The sequence below is a fragment of the Pristiophorus japonicus genome, chromosome 8 (genome assembly GCF_044704955.1).
Source record: "Pristiophorus japonicus isolate sPriJap1 chromosome 8, sPriJap1.hap1, whole genome shotgun sequence".
Taxonomy (NCBI): Eukaryota; Metazoa; Chordata; class Chondrichthyes; family Pristiophoridae; genus Pristiophorus; species Pristiophorus japonicus.
The window spans coordinates 112,847,914-112,865,534 of record NC_091984.1 but is presented as its reverse complement, the minus strand read 5'-3'; the positions used below and the strand labels follow the sequence as shown (position 1 = coordinate 112,865,534).

At 44.9% G+C, this 17,621-nt stretch overlaps 1 protein-coding gene and 1 non-coding gene across 4 annotated transcripts in view; one reads left to right on the top strand and one right to left on the bottom strand.

Annotated features, from left to right (window-relative positions):
* The window catches only part of LOC139268148 (potassium channel subfamily T member 2), a 1,179,460-nt gene that overhangs the window by 1,043,049 nt on the left and 118,790 nt on the right, over positions 1 to 17,621 (bottom strand). The window lies entirely within an intron of this gene.
* On the top strand, positions 7,043 to 7,115 carry trnak-uuu (transfer RNA lysine (anticodon UUU)). The gene has a single exon. It is a non-coding gene; the product is annotated as a tRNA-Lys (tRNA).

Sequence of the window (17,621 nt, the reverse complement as noted above, 5' to 3'; positions counted from 1 at the left end):
GGCGAGAGAGATATGGATGTGAGGGCTCTTCTCAAAGGGCTCACACTTCTCGCCTGTTGCCTCTCCCTCAGTCAGTGCCCCACATACTGCCTCGGATTCCAATGGCCAAGTCTCACCCTGCACAGTTGCAGGAGGAGCAGTCTTTGGCGGGGCCCTCACAGCTCCAAAACCCAGGGGTCGTCCATCAAAAGTGTCAAATAGTCACAGCAGGGAAGTGAGCAACCTGCCTCTACCTCTGCTGAAGCCACAGAGATTGGACCTCATAGAACCATTTGGAGAAGAAAAAGGACTCAATCCTAGATGCACAAGGATATGCACATGGGTGTATGAAGAAATGTTAATGTTATGTTTTAGCTCTATGGCACACATATTTATTTCTTCGCACAACTTTCCCATCTTGTTCATCTTTGTCTGCTATCTGGGAAGTGGCGTGAATGGTGAGACATGTCTTAACCACGAGAAATGAGCATTTGGCTGACAGGAATAGTTTGGCCATTGTAAGACGGCTTTGTGGTGTTGTGCGCTGCTGCTGCTGGTGTCATCTCCACCTCAGGTTTCTCCGCCTCCTCCTGCTTGTGTTCCACCCGTTTCCTCCTTCTCCTCCTCCTCCTCCTCGTGTTCCACCTGTTCCTTCTCCTCCTCGTGTTCCACCTGTTCCTCCTCCTCTTCGTGTTCCACCTGTTCCTCCTCCTCGTGTTCCACCTGTTCCTCCTCCTCCTCCTCAGAAGAGGCTGTGCGCTCTGCACTTTGCTCCTTCTGCAGCTCCAATCCTCACTGCTGTGCTATGTTGTGCAGCGCGAAGCAAACAACAATGGTTCTGGAGACCCCTGACTGGTGCGTACTGAAGGGCTGCTCCAGATCGGTCATGGCATCTGAAGCACATCTTTGGCATGTCGATTGCTTGCTGAATGACACATCTGGTGGACATGTGGCTGTCATTATACCTCTCCTCGGCATCAGTACTTGGCCTCCTCAAGGGTGTCATCAACCACGTCTTCAGTGGATAGCCCTCATCTCCAAGCAGGCAGCTGGTACTTCTGTTTGGAGGGGCGAAAAGCTGAGGGAAGGTGGACTGGCGCAGCACGAAACAGTCATGACAGCTGCCAGGGAATCTGGCGCACACATGAATGAAGATCTTTTTATGGTTGCAGATGAGCTGCAGATTGAGGGAGTGGGAGCCTTTGCAGTTCACAAAAACTCCTGGGTGAGGAGGGGATGCCTTGATGGCCACGTGTGCAATCGATGACACCCTGCACTTGTGGGGAGCACTACAATATGTGTGTGTACTAGGTCCATGCAGCAGAGCTGGTCTCCAGTCGTCTTGGTTAATCCTTGCCACTTGACCAAGACCTAGCTCTGTCAAGCCCGTGTGGTGGCTGGTGTGCAATGGCTACCACACGTTAAAAAAATCCATGCACAGGCAGCTTCCACCCTTCAACATGTAGTTCAGGACCTGGAATATTAGGTCCTTCATTGAAACACCTGCAAACTTATCACTTTTTGGCATGGAAGCAAGTCATCCTCGATACGAGGGACTGCCTATGATGATGGACTTGTGGGAAGCTAGCCAGAGCCATAAAACTGAGCACCCATTCAGTAATACTGGCTTTATCAGTGGCAAAGTTCACATAGTGGCTGACTTGTCAAACATGGCATCGGTCATCTAAGTGAGGTATCTATGGGCGGCCCAATGTGGGATTCTGCAAATGTTTGTTGTAGATTCCTGGAAGAAGCCAGAGGTGAAGAAGTTGAGAGTGGTGCTGACTTTCACAGCCACTGGCAAGGCATGTCCACCAGGTCCTCTGGACAGCAGGTCTTCTTCCAGCAAGCTACAACCTGATAACCTGAGCCTCCCGAAGCCCTGCTGCTCAGTCATGTCCAGGAAGCCATTCTCTGCCTGTATACCCTGTGTTGGGGATATCGCCTCCAGCATAGTGCAGCCCTGTGCTGACCCCCTCTCTCCTATGGGGCATCAGGTCATTGTGAAGGCTGTTGTTGTGGCTGCTGCTGCTAATGTGCCTGGTGTTAGTGCTTGGGCTCATCTTGGTCCGATTCTGAGCTCCAAGTTGAGACAGCATAAGCAGCACCCATGCTAATCTAATAGATAGCAGGAAAAGTGGAGATCAGAGGCCCAAACCTTCAATGTTCTGATAATGACTAGCAACTTGGCTTCTGAGATTGCAGAAATTACCTGCAAATGCCGGACAGCTCAATCTCTGCACAAAATGGAGTCAGCAAGTGGCTTTCCCTTAGGCATGGAAGCAGGTATAATGTGAGTATTTATGTGCTTTTTTTCAACTGTCACTTAATGAAGTAGCACAATGACCACTGAGCATCCACAACCCCCTCACAGGGCAAGGTTCCCGAGGTGCATGAATCCCGTGCGCAAGAAGTTAAAGTCAAAACCTGATGTTAAAAAGGCAGTTAAGGGTCTCTCAGCCAGCAGTTAATGACCTCAATGAGGTTACCTGTCCCTCCCGAATGGGTCCGTGGCGCGCCTCGAACCACGTCCTAGTTAAATTCGGAAGTCGGCGGGTTCCCGACGCGCAGCAAAGTTCCCTGAATTTAACTGCTGATCCGCCACCAAACCCATTGGCTCAGCAGTGGGAAAATTCCAGCCAATGGCTTCAGTCTTCCCAATGTTCAGTTGAAGGAAACTGCAGCACATCCAAGACTGAATACCCAGAGGCAATGAAGGGCCCAACAGACACGATGACAAGGTAGATCTGGGTGCCACTAGCATACACATAGAAGCGTATCTGTGGATGACGTCACTAAGGATGGATCCTTGAGGACTCCTGAGGTGACGGCACTGGAGTGAGAAGAGAAGCTATTAACAGAGATGCTCTGACTACGATCAGATAGCCAGGAGTGGAACCAAGTGAGGGCATTCCAACCGAGCTTGACAACAGAGGAGAGACAATGGAGGAGGATGGCATGCTCAATCAATAGGTTTTTACATTAAAAAAAAATATGAAACTATCAAAAGAGACCTGCTTTAATATTTGATAAATCAATGACTAGTGTACAATTAGAAGAGTCTTTTACAAAATATGCTGTAAATATTGCTATTTTCAGAAGATACCAAGGGAAAAAGTCATGGCATTTTAGACTTCACTGTGCTCCATTTGAACGGCAAATGCGAGTCACCACGGCAATCAGTCACTTGACAATCGGGCAGAAAAGTTGCAAAACAGAATCAGCATTTTATATAGTTTAAGAGTATTACATTAAAATTATGATTTTCCTTTTCCTATTCCCAGTTCATGCTTCCCCTGTCTCATTTATGCTGGTCTCTCTCTAGTTTATGTATTTCGCAATGGGAGTAAATTGGATTTTGTGCCCCAATCTTCATTTAGCTTTAGTCATTTCTTCTAAACAGCTCGTGCCTTCCATTAAATCCACCCTAATCTAAACCTGAACTATTTAATCCAAGCCAATGATAGATATTCACATATCACCAATCATGTTATTTTATTACAGGTAATTGTGATAAATTGCAACAGTTCCCTCCATCCCAATTCCACAAGAGCTCAACATGTCCTTCTCCTGATCCTCTTGATGTATTTTACAAACAGCTGCTGCATACAAATTGAAATATCTTGTGTAAAGAAAATACTGGCAATTACCTTCCTATTGTGAAAACCTGTGCATATTCCCTAATATAGGCCTTTAACAAAGATGGGCATCAACAGGTTCTTAACACTCTTCTGGCAACCTTCTTAGGCTATGAGCAAAAAAATGAGACTACTGGTAATATTGCAAAAGCTATTATTCACCAATTGAGTTACGTCTACTTTCTTGTCATTAACATCCAAAGCAAAACACTGCATAGATTTGTTTTAAAATTCTTTAAACATTTATTTTTATTTTATTTTATTTTTGCAGCCATTTTACCAGTCACTGAATTGTGGGAGTGGGGTGGAGAGTACTTTTGCTTTTGATGAGCAAAAAAAATAAGTTTTTCCCTGTCCTTTACAAAAACAATTCAGATTCAGACCGGAAAGTAACATAAGAAAAAAAAAGCCAATCAGCCCATCATGTTTATTCCTTCCACTGACTATGTTCATGTTATAAAAACAGAAAATGCTGGAAATATTCAGGAGGTCAGGCAGCATCTGTGGAGAGAGAAATAGAGTTACTGTTTCTGGTTTCGTCAGAACTGGAAAAAGTTAGAGATGCAACAGATTTTAAGCAGGGGCAGGGAAAGAAGGTTTAATGTATGCACCTGTGAGAATGCTCACGCGTTTGGAGAGCTGTTGCATTATTAGTGGCTTAGCCAGTCATGTGATGTTCACAAGACTCAATAAAACCCCAGTCTAGATCATCCACGATGAGGTATGCAGTTGTGAACCTAATGGATGAACTGGTAATGTGTACGACGATTGTTAAGCCTTTGCTAATAAACCAACTAATTCTTAATAGCAATGTGTTGCGATGAATTCTTAAGCAAGAACCCATGAAGCAAATACATTACAGATGGGAGGGGAGGAAGAGCAAAAGGGAAGGTCTATGATAAGGTGGAAGGCAGGAGAGATTAAATGACAAAAGGTACGATTGTACAAAATTAAAGGAGATGGTCATGGGATAAGTAACGAAACAAAAGTAAGATGGTTCTAGAAGAGATGTAAATGGGTATAACAGAATCATTAACAGCTGCTGTATGAAAAAACTGGGGGCAGAGGTTATGGTCTGAAATTGTTGAACTCGATATTGAGTCCAGAGGCTATAAAATGCCTAATAGAAAGATGAGACGCTGTTCCTCGAGCTTACATTGAGTTTCGTTTGAACAGTATAAGAGAGCGACGAGAGAAGGGTCAGAGTGGGAGTGGAGCGGAGAATTAAAGTGACAGGTGACCGGAAGCTCAGGGTCACACTTGCAGACGGAATGGAGGTGTTCCGCAAAGCGGTCACACAATCTGTGTTTGGTCTCCCCAATGTAGAGCAGACCACATTATGAGCAGTGAATGATGTTATGTATCTGTAAAGCATGCACTCCCATGTTCCGCCACCAAGGAGTGCATCCCCTGAAGTCCCAAGGGATCCCAGCATCCCTTGGGAGCATTGTATATAAGCCAGCCCCTAAGGCCTGTTCCTCACTCTGGAGTGTCTTATTAAAGACTGAAGTCAGTGTTACTTTAACCTCCCTGTGTGCAGCCTCATCTGTGTTAGGAACACAATAATTACAGTATACTAAATTGAAAGAAGTACAAGTAAATCACTGTGTCACCTGGAAGGAGTGTTTGGAGCCCTGGACAGTGGGAAGGGAGGAGATAAAAGGGCAGGTGTTGCATCTCCTGTGCTTGCACGAGAAGGTGAAGTGGGAAGAGGAGGGTATGTTGGGGTTGATTGAGGAGTGGACAAGGGTATCGCAGAGATTGAAACGGGAAGGGAGGGGAAGATATGATTGGTGGTGGGATCATGCTGGAGGTGGCAGAAATGGCGGAGCATGACCATTTGAATGTGGAGGCTGGTGGGGTAGTAGGTGAGGAAAAGGGGAACCTTATCATGATTCTGGGAGGGGGGGGAAGGGGTGAGAGCAGAAGTGTGAGAAATGGAACGGACACTGTCGGGGGCCACGTCAACCACTATAGAGGGGACCCCTTGGTTGAGGATAAAGGAAGACATATCGGAAGCACTAAAGTGAAAGGTGGCATCATCAGGACAGATGTGACAGCGATGGAGAAACTGGAAGAATGGAATGGAGTCCTTATAGGAAGCGGGATGGGAGGAAGTGTAGCTGTGGGAGTCAGTGGGTTATAGTGGATGTTTGTCGATAGCCTAACCCCAGAAATGGAGACAAAGAAGTTGAGGAAGGGAAGAGAAGAATTGCAGATGAAACAAGTGAAGGTGAGGGAAGGGTGCAAATTGGAAGCAAAATGAATGAAATTTTCCAGTTCAGTGTGAGAGCAGTAAACGGCACCGATACAGTCAGCAATTTACTGGAAAAAGAGGGGAGGGAGGGGACCCGAGTAGGACTGGAACAAAGAATATTCCTCATATCCCACGATAAGGCAGGCATAGCTAGCACCCATGTGGGTTCCCATTGCGACACCTTTAATTTGGAGGAAGTGTGTGGAGTCAAAGGAGTTGTTGTTCAATGTGAGAATAAGTTCAGCCAGGCAGAGAGTGGAGATTGGTTGGGCATTTGTTCAAGGAAGAAGCGGAGCACCCTCAGGCCATCCTGATGAGGAATGGAGGTGCAGAGGGAATGGACGTTCATGGTGAAAAGGAGGGTTGGAGCCAGGAAACTGGAAAGTGTTAAAATGGCGGTGGGTGTCAGAAGAGTCACAGATGTAGGTGGGAAGAGGAGAAAAAAAAAGTCAAAATAGGAAGAAATTAGTTCCATAAGAACATAAGAATTAGGAACAGGAGTAGGCCATCTAGCCCCTCGAGCCTGCTCCGCCATTCAACAAGATCATGGCTGATCTGGCCGTGGACTCAACTCCACTGACCCGCCCGCTCCCCATAACCCTTAATTCCCTTATTGGTTAAAAATCTATCTATCTGTGATTTGAATACATTCAATGAGCTAGCCTCAACTGCTTCCTTGGGCAGAGAATTCCACAGATTCACAACTCTCTGGGAGAAGAAATTCCTTCTCAACTCGGTTTTAAATTGGCTCCCCCGTATTTTGAGGCTGTGCCCCCTAGTTCTAGTCTCCCCGACCAGTGGAAACAACCTCTCAGCCTCTATCTTGTCTATCCCTTTCATTATTTTAAATGTTTCTATAAGATCACCCCTCATCCTTCTCAACTCCAACGAGTAAAGACCCAGTCTACTCAATCTATCATCATAAGGTAATCCCCTCATCTCCGGAATCAACCTAGTGAATCGTCTCTGTACCCCCTCCAAAGCCAGTATATCCTTCTTTAAGTAAGGCGACCAAAACTGCACGCAGTACTCCAGGTGCGGCCTCACCAATACCCTATACAGTTGCAGAAGGACCTCCCTGCTTTTGTACTCCATCCCTCTCGCAATGAAGGCCAACATTCCCATTCGGCTTCCTGATTACCTGCTGCACCTGCAAACTAACTTTAGAGCCTGGATAGCTCAGTCGGTAGAGCATCAGACTTTTAATCTGAGGGTCCAGGGTTCAAGTCCCTGTTCGGGCGTTCTGTTTAAAGTACGACTTTTCCTAAAAGAGTTCATGCACAAGGACCCCCAGATCCCTCTGCACCGCAGCATGTTGTAATTTCTCCCCATTCAAATAGTATTCCCTTTTTTTGTTTTTTTTCCCCCCCAAGGTGGATGACCTCACACTTGTATTCCATCTGCCAAACCTTAGCCCATTCGCTTAACCTATCGAAATCTCTTTGCAGCCTCTCTGTGTCCTCTACACAACCCGCTTTCCCACTAATCTTTGTGTCATCTGCAAATTTTGTTACACTACACTCTGTCCCCTCTTCCAGGTCATCTGTGTATATTGTAAACAGCTGTGGTCCCAGCACCGATCCCTGTGGCACACCACTAACCACCGATTTCCAACCCGAAAAGGACCCATTTATCCCGACTCTCTGCTTTCTGTTCGCCAGCCAATTCTCTATCCATGCTAATACATTTCCACTGACACCGTGTACCTTTATCTTCTGCAGTAACCTTTTGTGTGGCACCTTATCGAATGCCTTTTGAAAATCTAAATACACCACATCCATCGGTACATCTCTATCCACCATGCTCGTTATATCCTCAAAGAATTCCAGTAAATTAATTAAACATAATTTCCCCTTCATGAATCCATGCTGCTTCTGCTTGATTGCACTATTCCTATCTAGATGTCCCGCTATTTCTTCCTTAAATGATAGTTTCAAGCATTTTCCCCACGACAGATGTTAAACTAACCGGCCTATAGTTACCTGCCTTTTGTCTGCCCCCTTTTTTTTTTTTAAACAGAGGTGTTACATTAGCTGCTTTCCAATCCGCTGGTACCTCCCCAGAGTCCAGAGAATTTTGGTAGATTATAACGAATGCATCTGCTATAACTTCCGCCATCTCTTTTAATACCCTGGGATGCATTTCATCAGGACCAGGGGACTTGTCGACCTCGAGTCCCATTAGCTTGTCCAGCACTACCCCCCTAGTGATAGTGATTGTCTCCAGGTCCTCCCTTCCCACATTCCTGTGACCAGCAATTTCTGGCATGGTTTCTGTGTCTTCCACTGTGATGACCGAAGCAAAATATTTGTTTAAGGTCTCAGCCATTTCCACATTTCCCATTATTAAATCCCCCTTCTCATCTTCTAAGGGACCAACATTTACTTTAGTCATTCTTTTCCGTTTTATATATCTGTAAAAGCTTTTACTATCCGTTTTTATGTTTTTTGCAAGTTTACCTTTGTAATCTATCTTTCCTTTCTTTATTGCTTTCTTAGTCATTCTTTGCTGTCGTTTAAAATTTTCCCAATCTTCTATTTTCCCACTAACCTTGGACACCTGATTGGTTTTTAATTTCGTGGGCAAGAACAGGCTGAAATGATGACTCTACCAGGGTAGTCCTGTTTGTGGATCTTGTAAAGGAGGTAGAAGTGGGCTGTGTGGGGTTGGGGGACTATGAGGACGGTGGCCATGGAGGGAAGATTTCCAGAAATGGGGTCAGTGACAGTCTTAGAAATGTTGGCTTGGTATTCAGTAGTGAGGTCCAGAGGGAGGTAGGAGGAGGTGTCAGAGAGCTGGTGTTCAGCCTCCACAGGGTAGAGGTCAGTTCACCAAACAACAACTGTGCCACCCGTGTCAGCAGTTTTAATGACAATATCAGGATTGGGTTTGAGAGAACGGAGTGTTGCAAGTTATGAGGGAGGTAGGCTGGATTACATGAAGGTGAGCAGAGAAATTGAGACAGCCAATGTCACGCTGAATGTTCGCAATGAAAAGATTTAGAGGGGGCAAGAGGCCAGAGAGAGGGGTCCAGGTAGAGCGAGAATTCTGAAAGTGTGCGGGGAGGGGGCGGGGGTGGGCGGAGGGAAGAAAAACTCCTAGCCAAAGAAATGGGCATGGAGAGGAAGGCGACGACAAAATAACTCAGTGTCGTGCTGATCTTGAAATTCATTGCAGTGAGGGATGAAGCTCAAGTCTTTGCTTAGGACTGATCGTTCGGGGTCAGAGAGTGGAAGGTCAGAAGGGATAGTGAAAGCACAGTAGGGGGTGAAATTAAAAGAAGCGATGGTGCCAGAGGAAATTGAACAGTAAGCAGGCTCCTGATGGGTATTGGTGTCCAAGAATTCATGTTACCTTATGGACTCTAGTCTACCCACAGAATTTCCTAAGTAAGTGTTCTGCACAAATACTTCCCAATACTAAAAAATAATCCAGCAGAACCATAGAAGTTCACAGTGCAGAAAGAGGCCATGCAGCCCATTGTGTCTGCGTCTGTTTTTTACTAAAGCAAACTAAAGTTAATCCCAGTGCTTTGCGCTCTCTCAATCTCCCTGCATCTTTCTCTGCTTCAAATATTTATCCAATTTTTCCTTAAAAGATGCAATGGTCTCTCAACCATTCTTTGCACTCCTTGTGGCAAAGCATTCTGTACTCCAACAAACCACTGCCTAAAGAAATTTCTGCAAACCTTGCCCATCACTCTCTTCATGACAATTTTCTATCAATGGTCCCTCAGCACTAACACCCCAAACCAATGAAAATAATCTTTGCCTTATTTACTTTTCATAATTTTAGAAATTAAATCTCTTCTTAACCTTCTCCATTCCAGTGTAATTGGTGCCAAAATCTCAAATCTCTCCTTGCAACTACAGTTTTTCTTTCTTTGCATCATCTTGATGAAACAACACTGTATGCTCTCTATGCTTTAATGCCCTTTCTTCAAGGAGGTTCAAAAAACTGCACAATCTTCGAACAGTGGTTTAACTCCTGCTTCATACGAATTTACATGACTTCTTCCCTCTTGTACTCTGTGCCGCTATTTATAAAACATAAAATGCTTTTGGTCTTTTTTTTATGGCTTTATATACCTGGACTCACACTTCCAGGGTATCATGTAAGGCCCAGAATTTGCGGTCAGAGCACACTTCTGAAAGGAGCCACAAGTTCCAGGTTTCTGCATTGACAGATCTACCGAATCGATTGAGAAATCACTTTCACCGGCGCAGCATTGGGCTATTTGCCCAACTATTGTCCAGCAACTGCCGACGAAACTCTTATGGCTGGTACAAGCAGGTGTCGGGCCTGCTTTCGACAGCATAAGGGTTAATATAAATCTTGTTAATAAATGTTAAATAAAAATTGATGCACAAACACTTAAAATGTGTTTAAGCAACTATTAGCCCCGATTAAAATGTTTAAAATTATTTTCAAAAAATTATTATTTTTTTTTTTTTTTTTAAATTGTATTTGGTGTAATTAAGGAACTTTTAATTCAATTTGAAAATCAGAACATTTATATTTACTAGAGTGGTCTAAATTGTTTAATTATATGAGGATCCCATTACAGGTCATTAGGGGATTCCCTTCATAAATGATTGCAATGGAATCCTCCTTTCTCATTGGAGGACCCGGCCTACGTGATCCCAGGCACTCTTCCAAACCGCTCGTGTCCCTGGGATCCATGGGCCTTTATATAGGCACACGCCTGGAGGCCCAAGATCCACACTCTCCATTGCTGTGGAGCCAGTAGTTAAGTTTGGAAATATTTTGCGGGTTGGAGGTGTACTCCGGAGGTACGCCTCCGACCACAAATTCAGGGCCATTGCATTTGAAACTCTTTGTCTCATTTATCTCCCATACCCTGCAGTGTATTTTCATTGAGTGTACACTCTCATTCTTTGGTTCTCCTCACATTTACTTAAGTTACATCTGCCAGCAGTCCATCCAGTCCGCATCTTCCTAAAGCATTTTGCTGTTTGCCTAACCTACTTTTGTGTCATCAACAAATTTCAAGATTGTGGCCCCTATACCAAATACATATCATTTATAGGAAATGAAAAGTTGGACACAGCACTGACCCCTGAGGTAAACCACTCCAAATTATGTATCCATCCCCAACCACATTCTGCTGTGCTCTATAAATATCCTCATTTAAGCTAATCTCTATAAATTGCAATCACATCCCAATCAAGTATTTATCTAGCATTTCTCACAAGTATTTAATCAATACAGCATTAATTGCTTTTCCTGTGATCCACTACTCTGTGGGGGAGAAAAACTCTTACACAAGTTCATGCTCATGATTGCATACACAAAGTATTCCCTGTTTAGACCAGGCTTTCAGGGGATGTGCCCAATGGAGCCTGTGCTATTTGCGAAAGGGATTGTCAATTGCTAGCCAGCTTTGTCTACAAGTACTTATTTCCTAGTAGTTCCAGGTATCATTAAGGGAAGCTGGAAACAGTTTGCTTGCTCATTCTCAATTGAATAACACTGTTGCTGTTAGCCAGTAGACCATGTACTGTCATAGCTTTATCATAGTGATACAATAAAATGTGACTTATTACGTTATCGCACATGTATAACGTGATCTAAATATAGGATATATTTATAAAGAACACACATGGAACATATTTTTGAGACTACATGAATAGGTAGTTGTTGTGTATGCATGCCTGTTTACTGTGTGATGTCTGTAACACTGTTATGCAACACTGAATGTACCCTTACACTGTACACACCTTGCCTGTACACCAGAGGGTGCTGCTGCTGGAGACCTAAGGGTTACCTGCACACTGCAGGTAACCCAGTATAAAAAGGAACACACAGCTTGTTGTCCTCACTCAGGAGCTGCAAATAAAGGACAAGAGGTCTACACAGTTTAAGTATTATACCCTGCCTCGTGGAGTCATTACTAAAAGGTGCCTACATACAGAGTAACTGGCGACGGGAATACGAGGTCACGAACTACATGCTCAACATGTCTAACCTCAGCAACTTTCAGCAATTTGCAGAGGGGGAAGATTGGGACGCTTTTGTGGAAAGATTGGAACACTTCTTTATAGCCAACGACCTGGACGGGGACACACCGGCTACACTACTGAACAAACGCAAGGTCATTATCTACGGGCTCGTCAGGGACTTACTAGCCCCGGAGAAGACAACCACCAAGAGCTATGAGCAACTTGTAACAATCATACAAGAACAACTAAAACCGAAAGAAAGCATCCTCACAGCCAGGCACTGGTTCTACACTTACCGGTGACCTGAGGGCCAAGAAATGGCCAAGTATGCTGCATACTTAAGACTAGCTGCACTGTGTGATTTTGGCAATCACCTTAATGAAGCACTAAGGGACATATTTGTCATCGGAATTGGCCACGAAGGCCTCCTATATAAATTGCTCTCGGCTGACATCACGGTCACTCTGCAGAAAGCAATTCAAGTGAGCCAGGCCTACGTGGTTTCGGCCAGCAACTCCAGGCGAATATTGACCCAAGACTCTAAATCGGCGAGCGCAGTGCACTGCATGGATAAAGGTAGAAATGCTGCCCCAAGTCCCGCAACCCTGAGTCCACCACATGGGCAAACTGGATGGCCCCGTGTTGGCGCTGTGGGGGAAACCACAGGGCCCATCAGTGCCGCTACAAAGACTATGCATGCAAAGGCTGCAAAGAGAAAGGGCACAGTCAGAGAATGTGCAGAAAAGGCTTTACTCACCACGTCTCTGATGAGTTGGCTGATCACCAGGGCTCCGACACAGAGCAAGGTGAAGTTGCTCAACCCCTGGAAGAAGAGTATGGAACTCATACCTGCTCCACCCGAAAGTTCTCCGTGGGCGATGAAAGTAGACGTCGATGGGGTCCCAGTTTCTATGGAGAGCGACACAGGGGCGAGCCAGTCTGTGATAAGCCAAGCGACCTGTGAAGAACTCTTGATGAATCCCGCCAATCAACCACAAAAAGGCAGCCTGTCCAAGCAAAGCTGCTCCCAGGCCTCCGGGCTCTGGCAATCGACCTCGAACATCAATCCATCGCAGCATCCGGAGATTCCACTATCCAGCTCGACTGCCCACAGCACCCTGGCAAAATCTCCGAGACCGAGGATCCAAACTCCACTTTCCAGGCCGGGGCAGCACTCCAAGGGGTGAACATCGACAAAAGAAGTGGATTCCCAACATCCAGGATTGAACCTGTGGAAGAAAAGAGCACCACAGCCTACCTGCAGCAAGACCAGAAAATGGCTGCAGCACCACAAGCAGCAGAACCTGTAATAAAAATGGCCTCCACCATGCCACGAGTGAACATGGAGGAGCACCATGTGACATCGAGCGGCCAATTGGATTTGAAGGCTCCCTTAAAGGAGACCGGTAACCAAAAAAAATTAAAGGGGAAGTTTCAACTATTTGAGTACACGGACTTTAAAGCTAAAGATGCAATTAAAGGGTGCAAGTATGAAAAAGTATGCAATGTAACCATGAATCGTGATGCTGGTTTAACTAATGTGACTAATGAGATGAATGCAGATGTCAGTAAGGTTAAGAACAAGTTTATTATGCTTAACAATAATGATAAAGAATGTGAAATGCCTAATGTAACCATGTCTGTTGAAACCAGGAGACCCAAAAGTGATGCAAATGCTAGAATGTATAATGCAGGCTCGACTATGTGTGATCAGAGCCAAGGAGTCATGTATACCGGTAGGACACTGCCAAGGACATTGGGTCCTACAGGGACCATGCTGATGTCAATAGAATCCCCCTGTGGGAGACCCCCAGGTCCAGCAGGCTACCTGACCATGTAGCCTGGACCTTTGGAACGAATGTGATGCCCCTTGCAGGACACACACATAGGCAGTGGGAGCAGACCCACTACAGGGACAGTGGTCAATGGGCAGCCCAGCCACCACCAATGGCAACCTGCACCAGATCAGCCCTACAACCCCTGGCCACCAGGGCCAACACCAGGAGTATGAGGCCAATACCCTCCAGCTTCCCTGGCAAGCCCTGGGATGACCTGACCCTCATCCCAATTGGTGGACAAGGGGCCCACCCTGTCTTGTGGCCCTGCCCACAACACAATGGATACACACCACCCACTGCTGCCGTGGCTACCCCCGCCGAGGGATCCCATAACAATAACACCCACATGGTCTATGTGTGAGGGAGGGGAAATGTTTGAGGCCAGCCTCAAGCACAGGGGTCACACCTGGCAATCACACAACCCGCTTCGGGGACAGTGGCAGGTGGGGAGTTTGACTGGGGCCTGTACAGCTGTCACACTGTTACGTAGGTGTCCTAAGGCGAGCTCAGGGAGAACAGAAACCTCTCATGGAGCAGAAGGATTTTGAAGAAACTTTTGAGCTGTATGCAGTTTGGAAATGTTTGAAGTGAACTCTCTATCCACTGTCACCTTCTTGAAGCAACCATTGACTGATCGCTTCTGTCATCTCAACTTCAGCTACCATCTGTTCCAGCAGCATCGGTGTCCTTGAGAAAATCACACCTTGGTCCTTAGAATACCACCACGATCAGCCCCAACACCATCACTAAACACACAAGCATCACTGCCAATAATACCAAACTTCTCCACAATCACCTGATGCTGCACAGGACATGCGGCATCAGCAGCCAACCACAATGCTGCCAAGGACGCCAGGGATAATCTCAACATGGCGACATTAGAAACATAGAAAATAGGTATAGGAGTAGGCCATTCGGCCCTTCGAGCCTGCACCACCATTCAATAAGATCATGGCTGATCATTCCCTCAGTATTCCTTCCCTGCTTTCTCTCCATACCCCTTGATCCCCTTAGCCATAAGGGCCATATCTAACTCCCTCTTGAATATATCCAATGAACTGGCATCAACAACTCTCTGCGGCAGGGAATTCCACAGGTTAACAACTCGCTGAGTGAAGAAGTTTCTCCTCATCTCAGTCCTAACTAGCCTACCCCTTATCCTAAGACTGTGTCCCCTGATTCTGGACTTCCCCAACATCGGGAACATTCTACCCACATCTAACCTGTCCAGTCCCGTAAGAATGTTAGATGTTTCTATGAGATCCCCTCTCATCCTTCTAAACTCCAATGTATAAAGGCCCAGTTGATCCAGTCTCTCCTCATATGTCAGTCCTGCCATCCCAGGAATCAGTCTGGTGAACCTTCGTTGCACTCCCTCAATAGCAAGAACGCCGTTCCTCAGATTAGACCACCAAAACTGAACACAATATTCCAGGTGAGGCCTCAACAAGAACCCGTACAACTGCAGTAAGACCTCCCTGCTCCTATACTCAAATCTCCTAGCTATGAAGGCCAACATACCATTTGCCTTCTTCACCGTCTGCTGTACCTGTATGCCAACTTTCAATGACTGATGAACCATGACATCCAGGTCTCTTTCACCTCCCCTTTTCCTAATCTGCCGCCATTCAGACAATATTCTGTCTTCGCGTTTTTGCCCCTAAAGTGGATAACCTCACATTTATCCACATTATACTGCATCTGCCATGCATTTGCCCACTCACCTAACCTGTCCAAGTCACCCTGCAGCCTCCGAGCATCCCCCTCACAGCTCACACCGCCACCCAGTTTAGTGTCATCTGCAAACTTGGAGAGATTACATTCAATTCCTTCATCCAAATCATTGATGTATATTGTAAAGAGCTGGGGTCCCAGCACTGAGCCCTGCAGCACTCCATTAGTCACTGCCTGCCATTCTGAAAAGAACTGGTAAAAAGAAACCTGGTAATTTGATACAGTGAATGTATGTTATTAATTTGTAAAGTCACAGAACAACAATAATATGAGAAACAAGGATCAAGATCTGTGATATATTTAGAGAGCACAGCACACAGCTTCCTACATGGCAGGCAGCTCGCTCGGAAGCCTCCGGAATCTGCCTGGTTCTGTTTAATTATTAACTCTGCAGTTACAGTACACAATACATCCATAGCCACAGTGTGGAGCTACAAACATTACAAGCTTACAGACATTACACTTCTCCCTCCTTAATGAAGAAGTTACTATATCATACATAACTTTCATGTTTATACATAACAGGATATAAACTTATTTTTTATTCCATATTTACAAATTTAACTTTGCCACTTGTTTTCTGTTTCGAAGAGGATACCTTCGCTCTCGAACAGAACCTTCCAAACATGGTGTCAAATCTAAACTCATTCGAGGCTCATCCTGAAGAACGTTTTCCTCCATGGAATTTCCTTGATTTTCATTTGAATTCACTCTAACTTCAGGCTCTTTGTTTTCCTGATTCGGACTCAGACTTTCATTCTGATTCTCTCCTGGATTTGTTTCCTGTACATTGGATTTAGGATTTGCTACTGGTGCATCAAAACTATATGAGTCAGAAATAATTGAATCATTCCACCTTCAACTCCTTCCATGGCTGTAGGTAAAATGAATATAAACAAACCTAACCTGTCCATTATCAAACATCTTTACGAAATATATGCGAAGACCACATATCTTCACCATCCTTCCTGGTAACCTCTTTAACCATCTCATCTTCTGGTTTAATTTCACACTTCTCTCTTTTACTCTACTTCTATCATGATTCGCTTTCTGTCTTAAACGTGTCTCTTCTACAGACTGTGCCAAATTTGGTTTTAACAACGAGAATCTGGTTCGTGGCTATCGTTTGAGAAACAACTCTGCTGGTGTTCTACCAGTAGTTGTGAGGAGTATTACAATATGTAATCAAAAAATTAGCCAATTTGTGATCCAATGACAACTGTCGTTTCCTTGGATTTGGATCGAACATTTGTTTTATAAGGGCACGTTTTACAATTTGTACAGTGCGCTCTGCTGCACCATTCGAAGCAGGATGGCATGGTGGAACCTTGGTATGTTTCACACCATTTTTGCTCATGAATTGTGCAAATTCTTCTGAACGAAATTGTGGTCCATTATCCGAAACAATTTCTTCAGGGAGGCCAAATGAAGAAAATAATTTTCGTAAAATGTCCAATGTTTTACTTCTTGTTATTTTCCACATTGGAAACACCTCAACCCACATCGAATGGCTATCAATCACAATGAACAATTGTTGTTCTTCTAACTCAGCAAAATCAATATGTAGCCTTTGCCACACCCTGGGAGGCCATTTCCATGGTGGTGGTTGCTTGCTTACCGATTGACATGTCGTACACTGACTCACGATGTACTCTATATCTTTATCAAGACCTGGCCACCATAAATAACTGCGTGCAAAACTCTTGGTCAAGCACATTCCCAGGTGCTGGTCATGGAGGTCTCCTAATAATTTGGACCTGAATTTATTTGGTATAACCACTCCTGCACCCCACATGATACAATCTTTATCGATTGATAATTCATTCCTACGAATGAAGAATGGATGTGTATCTTTGTCTGTTACCTGATTTGGCCATCCATTTGCAATATACTCATACACCTTTGACATCACTGGGTCACGTTTGGTTGCTCTACCAATCTCTTCAGCTGTGATTGGAAGTTTATCAATGTATGAAAAATAAAACACTTCTTCCCTTTCGGATGTAACTTGTGATGGGGAAGGCAATCTAGACATTGCATCAGCATTACTGTGATCAGCTGATCGTCTGTATTCAATATATGTATATGCTGACAAAATCAAGGCACATCTCTGCATTCGGGCTGCAGCTAATGTTGGAACTGGGGACTTTGGATGGAGGATTGCTGTTAGGGGCTTATGGTCCGTAACGATGATAAACTTACCACCATACAA